This window comes from Bradysia coprophila, unplaced genomic scaffold (genome assembly GCF_014529535.1).
Source record: "Bradysia coprophila strain Holo2 unplaced genomic scaffold, BU_Bcop_v1 contig_232, whole genome shotgun sequence".
Lineage (NCBI taxonomy): Eukaryota > Metazoa > Arthropoda > Insecta > Diptera > Sciaridae > Bradysia > Bradysia coprophila.
In genome coordinates, this window is record NW_023503493.1 from 8532239 (window position 1) to 8546369 (window position 14131).

At 34.6% G+C, this 14131-nt stretch overlaps 1 protein-coding gene across 5 annotated transcripts in view; it reads left to right on the forward strand.

Moving 5' to 3' along the window:
• The window catches only part of LOC119076402 (small conductance calcium-activated potassium channel protein), a 202916-nt gene that overhangs the window by 43197 nt on the left and 145588 nt on the right, over positions 1–14131 (forward strand). For all 5 annotated transcript variants that reach the window (XM_037183121.1, XM_037183129.1, XM_037183120.1 and 2 more), the window contains exon 2: positions 12264–12389. The gene's annotated coding sequence lies outside the window, so the exon portion shown is untranslated. The remainder of the gene's footprint in view (positions 1–12263; positions 12390–14131) is intronic.

Consider the following 14131-nt stretch of genomic DNA (forward strand, 5'->3'; position numbering starts at 1 on the left):
CCAAAGGACTGTTACAACAGTCATAACTTCCAAGTTATATTATCGCATCTATTACTTCTTTTGATAAAAATATTTTCAAATCTTTAACCTAATTTTTTTGAACACGTATTTTGCTGGATAAGACCGCACTCGACAGAGCTTACCGTTTATGTAAAATCATATTGAACGAGGAGAAAGAGCTTCAAGAGCTGACAACACTTCGCCAAGATGCCTAGATGTGGTGTAAGCATAATTAGGCATAATTATCGCTCTGCTATTGGAATTGCTGACTAGTTCATTCTAATTTAAAGGTATCTGTCGGTAGATCCTTTGTATTAATGTCTCGATTAGTGCAACATGGAATTGTAGAAAATTGTGCCATTATGTTACCTGTAGATTTGTCTGTGTCTTTTAGTAAGCTTTAAATAAATTTAATATTATAAAATGAACGACAAATAATCCAACCTCGATAATGATATAAGACTGCCTCGATAAGCATACGTTTCTTGACAAAATCATAGATCCTGATTTATTGTTTAACAAAAATTCAAATTCGACTTGTTACAAATGTAATCGAACGTGAAAAAGATGAGTGTTAAAATGTCTGCTCTTTAAATCGAATTTATGTTTCCACCAATATCCCCTTGTAACGAGATCACTGTAGAATCACAGAAAATATGTGACCACAAGCGGCAATACACCCTTAACTCAAATATTTTATGAGCAATGGTAAAAGGCTTTTATGATTCCACTCTTGAACAACGACTGTGATTTCGGTGTCGATGGCGGTGGCAAAACAGTATGATGCCCTATACGTAATGTGCCGATAAAATCATTTGAAAATTGTGTTCATTTTCTTCAATAATAAATGGTATACCACGGAACAACCGATAAGGTGTGTGTGTAAGCTATACTTTATACGAGTTTGGTGTATCTTTTTGAATATTTTTTTTTTGTGAGTTTGTGTCGATTTTCAATAGGTACCATTTTTCCACAAAACCTCCATAAAATGGGGTATTCTAAAAGGAAGGAAGCTTTAAAATCCTAAAAAGCAATAAGTATTCGGAGGTAATGTCTCTCCATTCGACTTTATGTCAACAATGATTTTCCTTCTTCTTTACTGGTGTAAGCAAACAAACCCCAAAATCAAATCATTTTTTTGCGCCAGCTCTTCTTGTGACTATCAAATTAAATTTGTTTCAGAATTCTTTGGGGATTTTCTTTCCGTTTTCGTATCGAGATGGTTTTCTTGTTGCGATGAAAACCCTGTTTCATATACGCAATTACGTTGTTCTTTACGTCTTTCTGCACTTAGTTGGTAATTTGATTTATGTAAATAATCCGAAAACGATGCTGACGGATGAGTGCTATGTATCAAATTGTCCTGATGATATTTACAATGAAAAGCATTCGATTTGCTTATTTAAAATCATGGTACTTATACGAGAACGCGCAAGACAACCTACAGTAACGTAAATGGTAAAGTCTGTAGCTCTCATAATAATTCATCAGATTAGGTAGTGTAATCATATTAGACATTTTTATATGGAAGAGGTTGCAAAAATTAGGACAAAAAAGGACTCAACGGTTTTCGGTAGACCTTAGGGCCCTCTATCACCTCCCAAAAGTCCCCCTCGATCCCGGCCCAAAATCTCGAGAAATTCGAGAAAAACCGAAAAATTTGAGGTTAAGTGCAAGCATTTTTTCGTTATTCTACTAAAATTTGAGTTTCCAAAAAAAAAAAATCAAAATCTTACTAAATCCTATTCTACACATCTTAAAGTGTCTAAAACCGCTAAGAAACAAGAAAAAATATTTTTGGCTCGCTCAAAATGAGCGTTCAAAGTCAAAATTTCGTGAAAAAATCGACTCCCGCGAAAACCAAATTTGACTTTATACCGTCATATCGAGCGACCTATTCGAGAAATTTTTGCGGAAAGTGGCTTAAAAACATCTTTGGACTATCCTGAAAATTTTATAAGCAGCATGTCGTAACTTTTTTTCAGAAACAAAAAATTTTCTCGCATATCGAAAATTTGCTTGCACAGTGAAAAATGGCATACTCGAAGAAATTGGCATGCAAAATTTTCGGAAATTTTGTTCGACGATTTTTTTCTAAATGAAAAAATTTTAGTGATTGATGGATTGTAATGGTTTTATGAATACTTTTAACGAATTTTGGAACCATTATGATCACTAGAGCTCAAAAAATAGAAAATTTCGAGTTTTTTAAGGATTTTCATACAAAATACGACCGAATTTTTGCTTCTAAGGGGTGGATGACGTCCCCATCAGTATTTCTTTAGAAACGGCTAGTCATCCGTTATCGTTAAAAAAACGACAACAAAAGCGAAGTGCTCTGCAAAGTGTTCGTTTAATAGAGGAAACGGTATATGTGACTTTTGACAAAAGAAGTAGTAGATTCTATGATTTTACATCGCGTCATGCTACCGATGGCATGGTAAAATTAAGAAAGAAACCGTCAGAAGACGATTGTGCCCACTTGGAAGAATTCGATGTGCCCAAAAATCATTTATCTCTCGGTGGCATAAATAACTATTTACAAATCATAGTTCACCGAGAAACCATCAAATTTATTAATCATCAATTACAAGTAGATAAATTGCAACAGACCAAAAATAACGTTTGGCACACAATACTCCAACTGATACGATTGGAGAAAATAAAATTTTTAAATTGGACTTTAAAGCAAAGAGGAAATTGCTCATTGGAATGAACGTATCAGCTTCAGTAACCTTATTAGCAGCTTTAACGGTTGTCAATAACCAGTCATATGTTCATGAGCCTGACGTCACCCAACGGACTAAAGGCATCCGATGCTTTAATTGCGGAGCTTATGTCGACGAAAAAAGTTGGTGCAACAATCCAACAGAAGACAATGCACCCGCCGATGGAATAAAAGATTGTTTTCACGACAATGATGTCTGTGCAAAGTCCGTGTATAGTAAGTATCGATATCCATGATCTATCAATCCAAAAAAAAATAGAAAACTGTAAGAAAGAAGAAAGAGCTATATCATTTTATGGACTTTAATTCGGTAGTCGTTGCCAAATAAACATTTTCTTTGTCTTTAAAAGTTGCATCAATTCAAGCATATTCCTTCTCGTTTTTACTTTAATCAGTCAGGTCGAATGAAGAAACTGTAGTTGAAAGACGGTGTTCTTTTCGAGCGGTATGCAGTGATATACAAGGGAAGAAGGATATTACAGTGAAAAGCTGCGAAACTTGCTACGTCGATCTTTGCAATGTCAACGATGGAACAAAGCGTTATCAATCAATATGGCTAGTAGTAACAATTATGTTTACGATTGCGCTGAATTTAATGTTTTAAATGATAAACTAATAAATCGAAATGTTGATTGAAATTCGCTTGTTGGACCAGGCGATTTTTGTACAGGTCGTCTGAAGAGCCGATACGTAGCCATTCCAGTCCTGATCACACTTCATTGAGAAATCATTACAAATTAAAATTGAGAATTTAAATTTGTAAAGAATTCGTAAGATGAAACGAAATATTTTTGGTTTCTGGTATGATATTCATTTGACTTGGATTGAATGGCTAGCTCAAATTTAACAGCATCATATCCCCTTTATCCGACCTCCGTCAAAGATAAAGACAGCTGTCTTTGGGATAATAATTGAAATACATTTTCACTGAAAGCTGAACAAAGCTGTTTCCGTTTATAATTCATGAAATGTTTATTTAATGGACATTCAAAGTCTTCGTTAATTCGATACAAAATTGAACTCTGATAAATGTCTACATCCATTTCGCACTGTCAATTTCGAACAGCTGAAACAAAATTTTTCGACGAATCAAATATTCCAACGGAATGATTACTGGATGAATATTTGAGCTTTCACTATATTTGGAACTAAAACTGACGGAGGCTACGGTAAACGCAAATTTATATAAGTGTTGATTCTAACATTTTTTTTCTTTACTGTCAACAGTAACTTTTATGAGCAAAAAATTGTAAAATAGATTGAAGTAGACAACCAACATTTAAAGTTATTTGGATGGCTCACCGAAGATCAAAAACAACTAAAAATATTTCTCAATATGTAGCACGAGGGGAAATATTCATAGAAAATACTTTGTCAATCAAAATAAAATTCTTCAAAATTTTACGAAAGGAAATCCTCAAATTCATAAAAAATCTATAGAAAGTTTTCAAGAAAATCCGAAAATAAATGAAGTTCACTTATTTCAGTGCTGCCAACCGATTTAATTCAATGCGTTTTTTAGTCGAATATGTGCTCTAAATCCACTAATCGAGTTATACATGAATGAAATCTGAAACTGAAAAAGTAAACGTCCTTTATTAATCATCCCTAAAAAGAAAAAAAATCCTTGAAAATCCTCAGAGGATTGCCTTTTTGAAAATTCTTTTTCAACGAAATATACAAACATCTGCCCCCTTGGAAGCGCCGCTATACTCTGTATAAAATCGATATCGGTGTCAAATATAACGAATTGAAAAATTGTTGAAAGGCTTGTAGTTCCAGATTAGTTGAAGATCCGAAAATTTGACTTTCCCGCATCTCCGGTAGTTGTACATTTTGTATCCTACTGAATAATCAATAATTAATCCCATCGAACAGCGTAACCCGCTACACAAAAGGTCACATTGGAAATTTAAAGTTGACAGTTGACTAACGGAACAATCAAATTCAGATCAAATATAAAAAAATTACCGAAAATTTTTTAAGATAGGCTGAGCTAGAATAAATGAATTCAGTTGAACGATTTTTTTTTTCAAATTAGACAAAAAACGTCAATCTTAATGAAGGTTAATTACTGTACCACTTCTCAAAAATGATGTGGGTAGCTAGAGCTCGTGGATATAATTATAAAATATTAACCGGACAGTAAAAGACAGTTCAGCCATCATTCCAAAATAGGTGGCAATCTTAATTGAGAAACATTTTAATTTGACTAATAATTAAAATTCTATTCACTCTGTTTTCAGTTAAATCCGGACCGACCAGTTTTCGCAAAAAGTTTAAGAGTGATATCGCCAAATCTTCAGGTGATTGGGAAACAAGCGGTCTCCGATTTTAATGAGTGATAGCTCGTTGGATTCGTCTTTCAATTCTAGGAAACACGTGTCTTTCACTTTTTCTTAAAAAAATTTGTTTTCTGCGAAAAGCGCTCAAAAGTGAAGACATGCCAGAGGGTACCGAAAACAGTTTTTCGGCAATAACTCAAGAAAAAATTATTTTAAATTGTTGTAATGTTGTACGATTGTCGGCCTTGAAAAGACCTACAGGTAGAGTATACGCACCGCTTGGTGCTAGTTGATCCACTAGAGTTATGACTAGAAATATAGTGAATGTTCGGAGAATCCGTCTTCTCTGCAGCTTCGATGTACCACGGAACTGAGTATGGGATGTTGTAGCTGGCCTCACCCACTATCGTTGCACATATAAATGAACCCAGTACTTTTGGCCTGCAAGCCTACAGAAGTCTTGAAAAAAAGTTGGTGCCAAAATGTAGATTTTTTCCTTCTTTCTGAGGGCCCAACTGCCAGAAGAGCATCTGGAACGGTAGGCTTGCAGCCCAAAAGTACTGGATTCATTTATATGTGCAACGATAGTGGGTGAGGCCAGCTACAACACCCCATACTCAGCTCCGTGGTACATCGAAGCTGCAGAAAAGGCGGACTCTCCGAACATTCACTATATGTCTAGTTATAACTCTAGTGGATCAACTAGCACCAAGCGGTACGTATACTCCACCAGTAGGTCTTTTCAAGGCCGACAATCGTACAACATTACAACAATTTAAAATAATTTTTTCTTGAGTTATTGCCGAAAAACTGTTTTCGGTACCCTCTGACATGTCTTCACTTTTGAGCGCTTTTCAAAGAAAACAATTTTCTTTAAGAAAAAGTGAAAGACACGTGTTTCCTAGAATTGAAAGACGAATCCAACGAGCTATCACTCATTAAAATCGGAGACCGCTTGTTTCCAAAGTTAAAAAAATCACCTGAAGATTTGGCGATATCACTCTTAATATGTAGGCAGACGATAATTTTATCTAAAAAGTATTTGTAAGGGATGGACGTTGAAATGAAAATTTTTTATGGTAGAACTGAATCGGAAATCATCAGAGAAATGTTAACATCACCGCCTCAAAATGAGTCACTACTTCAGTGACTTCAGAGCTGTGGAACTCATTCCCAGTGTATGAGTTAGTGACTAATAGTAGATCAAGTCCTTGTTTTGAAATTTTTTATTTTGCAAAGTACAAAGTTTGCTGCCCGAACCGAAGGCATAACAGAACTCTTCAAAAACCCATCACGGCTGATTGATGTGTTAATTATAAGTCCGTTAAATCGTTGTTGGCCCTTCCTATAGACGTTTTATCTACTAAACTACTATCATTCAAATTAAAGGCCCTATTATGGTTAAATCAACTGCAAACTGATTACAATGAATACATTAAGATAATAATGTGTAATTAAATGAAAGCGAGATCATGGAACAAACGATACTGTTTCAAGATGAATGCTACAGTAGATTAAGTATTATGAAGAGTCATTGAATAGTTTCGTCTTTCTTTGGATAGTTTTCTATTGTTGCAATGCCACAGTGATTTCCATAATTACCCGCATAGACTCAAATCGAATTGACTTGAGTTTGTCGTTATAATTAATTTGCATTTTACGCCCAATGCCTTAAAGGAACGTGGTAAACGAAACGTAAAACTTTGCAAAAATGTTGATTGTCTCAGTACTTGAAAACTATTATTGATTTTTACGAGTTTTAAAGTCGAACATGATAATGTTTACGTCTACTTGTGATACATCAACGCATTGAGTACATGCATGGCGAAAAAACAGGAGCAACTTTCTTTGAAATCGACAATTTTCCTGAGTTTTTCAGCATCACTGTTGTATTTTCACTGGACCCAGTGTTTCATGTGGGCTCTGGAAAATCTTGATTTATATAACCAATTTTTTTGTCATGTACTCTAAAAGGGCGCACAGATAAAATGGCCCAATTGGCAAATGGCTAAAATGCCCGATTTGAGGCATATGTTAACCAATGGAACACGGAGAATAAATATCGATCTCAGCAATGCACAATTGCGCATTTGTTTTCGGCCTTAAGGTGTTGTTGTAAAAAATCAGACTACAGACCTTCTGTGCGTTGTCACAGAAATTTTCTTACAAAATTCTGCTATGGATAACGACTTCAGAAATACACGACAAACTCTGACTAAATGCTGTATTATATAGCAAAATCAATGTTAAAACAATTGAAGTAAAAGATGTGAAATCAATCTATCGAAAATACTTTTGTCAAATGAAGTAGTAGATTCCACAATGATGTCTCTAATACATGATTGATGTCTGTGAAAGTCTATTAAGCTTAACAGATTCAAAGTTGCAATATACTTTCAATGTAATTGACTTTTACATTACTATTAGTTATTAACTAACCATTACGCACATCGTTCTGTATATGTTTGTATAGCTAAATACACATTTGGGCTAATAAAGTCATTTGGTCAAGTCATACTGACATTGCATCTGATACGCTCGGTGATGGTCCTTTTGATGTTTAGTGTACCCGCAACATTTCCATAATAATAGCGAACAATATATCGGATCGAACAATAGCGACCCGTACACCGCATTCACGGCAACTCTTTTGTTAGACAATTCAGAAATTGTGCATGTTGTAACAATTATTGCATAATTGTTGTATGCCATCCAACAATTTGTAAGTTTTTAAGTATATCGCTGCCACACATTCATAACATTTCCCGCTCCAATTAAACATTTTCCTCAAAACCTGCAACCCACTTCTATTATCCTGTACGACGACTGTAAAAACATTGCGTTCCGACAGTCGTATCAAACAAAAGGTATAAAAAGTTGTTAACGAACCTACTTTTATTTCCACGTCAATTTTCCTCAAATGTAATTAAAACTTTGCAATAACACTAATTAAACATAACAAAACAGGCACAGGCACAATATGTATTGGATATTATTATATGCGGTGTCCCATTATACTGTTTGTATCTACGTTTGTGGCGAAATTCCGTTCAGAACTTTTGAACCTTTGGAATGGGATTATAACACAGTTCGTCATGTACATGTACGACATCAACATATTGTCTGGAATGTTTCAGTTTCAGTTCATTTCCATTACATGTTACATACCAATAAGTTCGGGTTTTATGTGTAATGCAAATGTTAGTTTATGAAACCGCAAGACAGAATGGTTTTTAGGAAGAGGTTCCCAGTGGCCAAAGGTAGAATAATGTGATAGTCGAATGTTATCAAAATTCTTGGTGCTATTAGTTATGAGAATTTGATAACTGTTGAGAAACACTAAAGGCCAAAATGATAGTGAGGTCCTTGGTGCATTTTTGCATATGTGTCAAAGCATACTGAGCAAGGATGGTCTCAATGAACAAATACCGATTATGGTTACGAGTAGTGGTTCCTTCATGCAGATGGTTCTCAATTGGTCAAATATTCAGTTAAATTAGACGATTCGTATCAAGAGCAAAAATCCGTAGTACAATCAATCCATAAAGGAAATAAATATTGATATTGATGGTGAAACCAACCTAAATATCAATGGTGTATGTTATAAGTAAATGCTAAATCTAGTACTTCAATCTAGTGGTGGAAAATTGTGGAATGTTTTGAAAAGAAACCTGTTCAAATTACCAGAATTGTTAGTTGTTGTTAAATGTGAACTTTCTTCGAAGTCGTGACCTGGTGACCATAACAAATAATCTCAACACCTACAAGCTTAAAAGCTCCAGGTCACGTGTTGGACGTTTAGTACTCCTGTAGAAAGTACTGGCGGCTTATAAGTTTAATGTGTCTGTTGTAACCGATAGAAGAGAGAGTAAAAGGTGAAGCATACTGACGCTGCGCCAGTTAACTTTATGTAATCGTTGCTCTTAATGGAAGAGTAATAACGGCCAAGATAAATAACTCTATTGAAAGCGCTCTTCCGAAAATCTCTATTGTGCTATAGTAATATTGTTGAATCGAATATAATAGAGAATTGTGACACAATAGTCTAAAGAATTTCCCGGGCACATAAAGCAACATTTCTCGGAAAAATACTTTTCTAACAAAAATTGATTTTTATTTAGATGAATGGGAAAACTTTCCATGTCTGTAACATAATAAACGGATTGATCAAATTAGATGGAATTGGAGCGATAGGTTCTCCTTTGAACTACACATTTGTATGGAAAAAGTTTTCTGAAACTTTTGTTCGTCAATTTTGATGGAAACTGAACCTTATTCGAATTTATGATGTTCAATTACCTTAATTAATGTTTCACTTGTCGGTATGCCGAGAAACATTTTAACCTTTTACATTGCGGCTGGCTTATCACGTCATCATCATTAAATATGTTAATAGTTCTGCGGTTTCTAATTTCTAATGTTCGATTCTTTGACATTTTTTTTTCGATTATGCTATTACAACGGCAGCCCTAGCTATTTTTTTTCCATATTTTTTTGTCTTCACTGTCGATAACAGAGGACTTAGGATAGAGGAAGTCCGCAATAATTGAAGTCCGCTCTCTCTGACGTATAAATTTATACGACTAATGGCGTGGATTTGTTTATATCAAGCTGTGGTTATTGTTATTGAGTTGGTTGCGTCCCCTAAAAACTGTCGCCCAAATTGTATGACAAATCCCGACGTGGTACTATTTTGGATGACCACAACTGTCGATTCCAATTAAAATTAAATAACTTCGTCACTAGTTCGCTTACATCTATAATCAATGTACTTCGATCCTCTTATTCGAATGCAAATGAATTGACCACCACATTTATCGTGTACTTTAGTGTACTTCAGAGTCCCGAAACTTGTTGTTATTTATGTAAGCTGTATATCACACCTTATGCAAAGGGAAGAACTTCTACAAATTTCCCCATAGACTAAATGGATATAAGTTTTCATTTGACCTTGTATGCTTAGCAAATACCAATTCTGCAGTGTGTTTTCACTCGTAAATGGTTCTGGGTGGGTGTTGTGTTAAATCCCTTTCCTTTAATATACAAATTTTAACTCGTCTGTCTCATCTTGTTAGGATGTATAAGCTCCGTTTAATTAGATCAATAAATTTTCGGAAAATGGTCACACTGAAACTTTATTCGTTTGGTCTGGCTGTGTGGTATAAATGGATTACACTCGTAATCACTCAGTTGTCGCTCGTTGTTTCACTGGTATAATATCAATAAACAGATCCAGTTAATAAAATAGATTTCGTTTCTATTTTAAATCCACGCAATTAGTGGCGAATTCACTTATTTCAAATTGAGCTTTTTCCTCCTTTGTTATTTTATAGGGTGAGCGTACCAATCCTCGGACAAGAATGAGTCGTCGGAATGAAAGAACAATAGGTGTCCGAGGACTCATTCTTGTCCGAGAATTGGCACAATCACTACTTGTTTTTTCATTTGGTGATTTAGTATGGAAAGGAAAACCAAAATTGAGATATCTTTGCTGTTTTAAGTGGTTTTACATATTTTTTGGACCAAAATGTTTTAAAATGTGCTTGAAATCGATTAGCATTTACAAAATAGAAAAAAATATTTTCACACAATCTGTTAATGTCAATCGATTCCGAACACATTTTAAAACATTTTAGTCCAAAAAAATATGAAAAACCACTTCAAACAGCAAAGATATCTCAATTTTAGTTTTCATTTCCATACTAAATCGCAAAATGAAAAAACTGACAGATCATAACAAAGGACAAAAGCTTTCTCTGACGTATAAATTCAGCGCCTATTTTCGTGACTCTTGAAAATACTCGAAATTTTTTAAAATAATGAAATTTTTGAAAATGCTCAAGATTTAAAAATTTAAGAACTGTCAAGGATTTAAATTCCTGAAACTCTTGAAGAGTTACCAAAAATACTTTAAAATCAACGAAATTATTAAAAATTCTCGATATTCTAAAAAAAACGCAAACTAGTCGCTGCCTTTTCCTAATCGATAAAATGTTGGTTTCAAAACAATGTTGTTGGTTTGAACATTGATTGAGTCAGTTTACCACAAAGTTGATTCCCTTTTGTTGTGGAAAAAGTCTACATGGCAAATATAACAAACACCAGTTCGAACCACCATGTAACATCATGGACCGTTAAGCGATACAACGAAATGAGAAAAGAAAATCAAAAGATTTTCCAAATTGAACGTGAAAAAAAATCCTTTGTGGTTACAGCTTTCTCCGAGCCATAAATCACTTTCAGATAAATGGTTTCCTCTTTTCTTATTTTCGTCAAAAAGTCAGCCGAATCGTTGCTATGTTTTTTTTTGTATTTTGTTTATCCTGTAAGAACCGTACACACGTTCTGACTGATTCGTCTATCTATAAAAGGTCTTGTACACATCCCACATGTATCTATACTACACGCTATCTAGCCATATTGTTTGCATAAACATAAACAACCGGCAAAAAAGGATACAACGAATTCAAAAGCGCAAAAACAAGACATTAACAACAGATGTTAGGCTCCTCAAATAAAAGAAAAAAGAATCTTGTAACCATAAAGTGAAAAGATAAAGCGAATGGGATGGTATCTTGGGAGGAGGGGGTCAAAAGTTTTAGTGTACTTCAAGTTGTGCACCGCACACACACAAACTCACACTTTTTTTTTGTTTATTTTTATTGCGAAGGATAACGGTCAAGTTGGGTAGTTTGTTGGGGTTCATTACATTGTTGCCTTTCTCTCCATCCGAACATTAAGTGTGCCGGTCAGGAGGTTATTAATGAGGTGTCTGAAACTATTTAATCTTGTGAAAGGGACATATGAACGGAACAGTTTATGTTCAATTAATTACTTAAATTAAGGGAATTAGTCGTAATGGAATGACGTGGAATTGTTAATTGCTTATCATATCACCTTGACTATACAACCATAACGTTAATTTTGTCGTGTACTTTGTTATTACGATAATAGAATGTTGAAAACGATCTATTCCTACCGCCGTGGGTGGCTATAAAAGGTTTCATCTTAATTGCAAAATCGAGGACTAGTTTTCTAGTGGATAGAACGGGCACTTTAGCACTAGGGAATCGATTAACAACTTTGAAAACAGAGAAACGGTAATGCCGAATAGTGACTGTGACAACTGAGGTTGTCCATTTTATTTTTATGTTGGTTTAGCATGTTTCCTCACCAACGCTAGTCATGCATAGTTAAAAAGAACCTCCTACCTTTCCAGTTTTTTTTTTCATTTTTGCTTTCTATTTCAGATTAATTAGTACAATTGTTTGAAGCCAACTTTATTAATGGCTACAATCTGCTAGCTCACTGTAAACATCACCACTTGGATATTTGGTTTGCGGGGATCGAAACTCACAAAAATCCTAACATACCAGGTAAATGCAAAATCAAATTTATTTTCCATTTTTATGTGCGGAGAATTTTAAAAATCGTAGGAAGAAGTCATTGCAATCTTGCTAATATTAAAATTTGTTTACCTTTGCGTCTAAAAGTGGTAACGTAATTCCTTCCACCCACCATCTCGTTTGATCGAATCGAAAATCTCCACTTTGCAAATCAATTTACTTCCTCAAACGCCTGAATGCTAACAATTTTTTGTGTCTTTCTACTGCCAAACGCCTAATATCGTTCTCTTTATTTGCTTACTGAATTTTTAAAATATTCGACGATACCTCCCCGTATACCGCCTATACACAACATTTATTGCGTAAATTTCCATATTACATTTTGATTGATTGATTCTTTTTGGCGGTTAGATAAATTCGTTTGGCATTTTCTTCTTTCTTTTTTTTCTACGTTTTCTTCGAGAAGAGAAATTAATTTCCATTTATAGTTTTTTGTTGGTATGAGATTGTGGTATAATAGAACGAACGTCTTCAATAAAAAATTTATGTTAAATGTGTGGGGGGTAAAGAAACGTGCCTGACATTTGAAGTCAGATTATGTAAATTGTATTTAAAATCAGGATGAAAGACATGTACAAATTTTGACAAAACTTCCTACGAAATTTCTTAAAAATTACTTAGGTGGAGAAGTGGAAAGAAATGATTGGGATTTTTTTGCTGGAGTGTTCACTTTTCAATGATTGCTTGAATGACTGTTAATTGTATATACTTTTCGAGAAACTTGAAAATTCTCTTTTAATATTTTATTTCGTTGAAACGTGTTGGGATTGAGTCACGAATCGAAGATTGTGTTCAAGCGCAGTGCCGTAGCTAGACGCTCCATCTAATAAAATTTCGAGAGATAAAAGGGCATAAGAGAAACAAAAAATCATACAAAATTTTGTTCTGCAAAAGATAAAAAGGTTGAAAGTCGAGTTACGTGTGGAAATTGATCAGAGGCGAAGCCGAGAATTGTTTTGTTTTATTTTTCGAAAAAGTTTCTTATGGAAATTACGGCAGAATAACTGCACGTAAGGTGACTTTTCATTTTTCCTCGAGTTATGTACAGTACAGTATTGCACACAACATTACACACGAACTACAATAGTTATTTACATGCTTCTGTTTTCCCTAGGGTCGAAAGTGGCCTATTATACACCTAGCGAAACACAAAAATTGGTTTAGGTTTCAAAATTATGTAAAATCAATTACATAACTCGGGAAGAAAAGTTGAAAAGTCTAGTTTTCGTGGGTTTATTGACCTCGGCTTCGCCTCGTATCAACAAAATTCACACGAAAACTATACTTTTCAACTTTTTATCCTTTGTTATTTAAATAACAAATGTTCAACGAGAGAAGCAAAATTAGAAATTTCATTTTGAGGGTGGTCACCCCCATTAAACACAACGTTTTTCACAAAAAAAGCTTCCGAAGTTTCAGCGAACGGGAGAAAAGGATTTGTACAACATACGTTTCATATGTGGGGTATGAGTTACCTTATTTTCTCCCCTCAATAGGTGATGAGAAAATTGCGGTTTGTTGACGATTGGTCGGGCATGGAGATAATGTGGTTACCCTTGCAGAACAAACCGATTGGGGAATGTATGACCTTAAAGTCAATTTTACATTTTTGGTCACCGGAATATTTTGAATCGGTTACCGGAAGAAAACATTATTTCCATGCCCGGGTCGAATGACATTTCTAGTGAGAAAAGTGCACCGTTTCCTCTCCC